This window comes from Mastomys coucha, unplaced genomic scaffold (genome assembly GCF_008632895.1).
Source record: "Mastomys coucha isolate ucsf_1 unplaced genomic scaffold, UCSF_Mcou_1 pScaffold9, whole genome shotgun sequence".
Taxonomy (NCBI): domain Eukaryota; kingdom Metazoa; phylum Chordata; class Mammalia; order Rodentia; family Muridae; genus Mastomys; species Mastomys coucha.
In genome coordinates, this window is record NW_022196915.1 from 47,534,852 (window position 1) to 47,538,440 (window position 3,589).

A 3,589-nucleotide genomic window follows, 5' to 3' on the forward strand; every position below is an offset into this window, starting at 1 on the left:
AAAAGCAATATTGTAAGGGAGAACTGTCATAGACATATCTAATACCAGCAGAGGCATCTGTGGCAATTAATTAAGAGAGCCCCTTTGAAGCACCCCTGTCCCATAGCAAGAGTCTTCTTTTCTTTAAAACTGAATGTGCTAGGATTCAATCCCCAACAAAGACACACGAAGTAAACAATTAACTGAATTAATTCAGGCACTGAAGTGGATTTTCAAGGACTTGACTTGCCCAAGCTAGTTTTCTACAAAGCCTAAATAAATCAGATAATTGCTAATTCTCCTCTTTGTTTTGCACTGAGGAGAGTCTGTTTGTTAAAATGAGCCTAGCAGCGGAATAAACAATCATTAGAACAATCCCCAAGCCAGCTTCATATCAGAGCAGGACAGCACATTCCAAGCAGTGGCTCTGTTATTTCTTTAAAAATACCACTTTCTTATTTTAACTGAGAATCTTTTAACCAAATGTTTAAGACACATGCTATCATAAGCATAGTTGGTGCCCCCTTCCCTACCGCCACTCCCCACCCCCCAAACAGAGACATCCTTCTGGTGTAACTGAAGTTAGATCTGGGCACAGTTCCTACTGATTCACTTTTAAACACAGTCACTTTACTGTGATTCTAAATAGCCTCTCCTTCAAAGCTGTTCAGATTTTGAAATTAATCCAAATATGCAAAGTGGCTCCGATTATCAGAGGAAAGTTGTGAAAGTAACTTAATTAGTTAGATCAGAAAAAAAAATAATCACAAATGAAATGAGAGTTTCAAGACCTTTCATCAGTATTTCAGAATGCAGAACAACTATTCTTATCATTTGCATTTCCTTGTTGCACGACTAACATAAAACAGACCACTGTGGCAATATGAAGTATTTTACCAAATAAACCCAGGACCAGAATATTAGAATGGGCCAATGTAGGTACAGAGCACTGAGTCATATTATCCTGAGTGCCTGAAGTTTAGTGTAAAAACCTGTGTGTATCTCTGTGTGTTTGTGTCTGTGTGCATCTAAGTGTATGTCTTCATGTGTGTGTGTGTGTGTATCTGTGTGTATGTGTGTTTGTGTGTGTTTCTGTGTTTGTGTGTGTCTCTGTATTTGTGTGTGTTTCTGTGTGTGTTTGTGTCTCTGTGTGTGTGCATGTGTGTATGTGTGTCTCTGTGTGTGTGGGTAGAAGTTACAAATTCACAAGTAGCAGCTAAGTGGCAAGCTGTGTGCCCAGTATAATTTGGTTTTGTAGGGCACTAATTGAAGTGAAAATGTGGCTAAAATCCTTCATGTAACATAATAACTGTTGATTGCCAGATAGTTTTGGTAAACAGTTGGCAAATTGTAACTCAAAACAGCTGTCACTATATATTTAGAGTAAATGTTAATTTAAGAATATTAACCTCGGGAGTGTTTCTGTAAACAAAGCTTCTACTATTTTCAAAGGTTACAGAGACTGGTTTGAGTATTTTTAGCCAAACCCAGTGCAGCTTGGCCTCACTGTTTCTGAGTTCTTCCGCTTTACACTTGAAAGGCTTCAATCCTAAATGCCTTTGCAGAGATTCCCTTGGGAATGCAAATAGCAAGGACATATGTGTGATAGATTCTCCGGTCTTGAAGATCCGAGAATAAACTAATAATACTGCTAGTATTGCTAGAGATGAGTTTTGCTCCGTGGGGTGGGGGGATATAGGGGAAGAGAAAAGGAGTTGGGGGCGGGGAGGGGAGTCAACAAAATCCCACCGTTTCTAAATAAAGTGAGAGAGATTTCCAGCCCAGCTTCCAGAGTCTGAAACCTTGCTGGCAGCAAACATTAGCGAGGCTCTGTTTTTGTCCTGTTTGAACTACTCACTTCCAAGTAAGATTTGCATGACAGATCTCAAACACTTGTGCAAACCGCGAAACAATTGCATCAAGAATCAAATTCAGTTTCACGCGCACGCAGCCTGGTGCAGGACTTGGCTTCAGGCGTGCTTGCTGGGAGTTGATAGCCATTTTTTTTCCCCTTTGAACATGCGAGGAAAACACAGTGAAAGTTCCAACCACACACAAACGCCTACCTGCTACTCGCCAGTGCTGTGCTCCGGGACTCACGCTTTCCGCAGCTTGGTAGCACTTCCGCGCCAAACGCTTTTACCTTCCCAAAAATGTGTGTGGGCGCAAGCCCAGACAAACTTCAAATCCAGGAAAATGGATTACCCGCGCAGATCAAAGGCAGGCGGACTAGGAGATGGAGTGCCTGTAATCTGATCGCCGATCAGTTGCTGCGCATCAAAGGCAAGGCTGAGCTTACTCACTAAGCACGCAGATCTAGAAAGTTCGCTACCGTCTGGTTCTTTTGTTAAACGTGGGCCACGTTGTTCTGCCCCAGCTCTGGAAAGCAGGCTTCCCTGGCCTCGGCTGAGCGGCTGGATCTGCAGCTCTCTCTCGCGGTGCCCCAGCTGGGCTGCCTAGTGCCAGCGCTGCTGCGCCGCATCCCTTTCATCTCGCTGAGTGGCAGCTCCCATGACATCATGCCCTGCCGTGGGGCTGGTCCGGAGAAGCCAGTCAGCCTGATTTCTAGTCGCGTTGGCCTGTGCCTCGCCCGCGACAGCCCTTCAGTGTGTCTCTTGGCTGGGAGGGACACGCTGGGACTGCTACGGGCTGCTATGCTCCCGGGCTGTAAGGTCCAGGATCGGTACAGGTTCCAGTAGACAGCATCGAGCCTCTGCCTGTGACAAAAAGCACAAAGTCCCTACCAGAGCAGGGTGTCCGAAACGCAGCAGAGCGGCACAGCAGTGTTTAATTAGGCCCTTTCTCCTAACACCTGCCTTACACCGCCAGGGTCACAGGCAAACGTTTTAAAAGCTTGATTCCCCATCCCCACCCCCACCTCCACCCCAACCCCCACGCGCAGCTCCCCACCCCAACACACACATACTGTGACAAGTCTTTAAGAACTAGTAAAATGTCTTGTCCTGGTGAAAGAAATGATTACAGGTGACGCAGTCTAGTATGGCTTTCATTGAGTGGTGAAGGAGCGGAGGCTACAATGTACAGGGATGCCACCACTTGCTCACTGGACACCTGGGTCAGAAGCCTGTTAATCTGAATTTGGGGTCCTAATAAAACAACAACAACAAAGGATGCAATTCCTGGATACCTCTTGCAACTCCTAAAAGTCACAAAAGGGTTACTAAGAGGAAAGCATTTGCTTGCAACCACTCCATAGCTTTCCGTCCCAGGCAGGGCACAAACCACAGTTGGGACCCAGCTGAGAAATCGCACCCTGTATTGTAAAATGAAACTTAAGTGTCCGTTGTTTAGAATACCCACAGTGCTGGATAAAGCACTGTGGTAGGAATGTGGCATAGTTTTGAACCCGGAGCTGTTTCTTCTGGGAGAGAGGAAAGATTTTCATTTTAGGATGGAAACGCGTCAGTTTGCAGGGCAGTGGAAAACATCTACAGCACCCTTAGTGTACGAAACCCACTTCCTTCCTGTGACTTTCCCTCCCTTATCAGTTGCATCTCATTTTTTCCTGGTGTGATATTATAAAAATAGTTTATGGCCTGTCTATCTGCAGCTGTCTTTGATTCCTGGGTAAATCTTGATAGCAAAATAC

At 45.2% G+C, this 3,589-nt stretch overlaps 1 protein-coding gene across 1 annotated transcript in view; it reads right to left on the minus strand.

Annotated features, from left to right (window-relative positions):
• Tnfrsf19 (TNF receptor superfamily member 19) overlaps positions 1-2,670 on the minus strand; it is a 91,845-nt gene extending 89,175 nt beyond the window's left edge. The window contains exon 1 of the mRNA XM_031362944.1: positions 2,046-2,670. The gene's annotated coding sequence lies outside the window, so the exon portion shown is untranslated. The remainder of the gene's footprint in view (positions 1-2,045) is intronic.
• Positions 2,671-3,589: the final 919 nt, after the last annotated feature.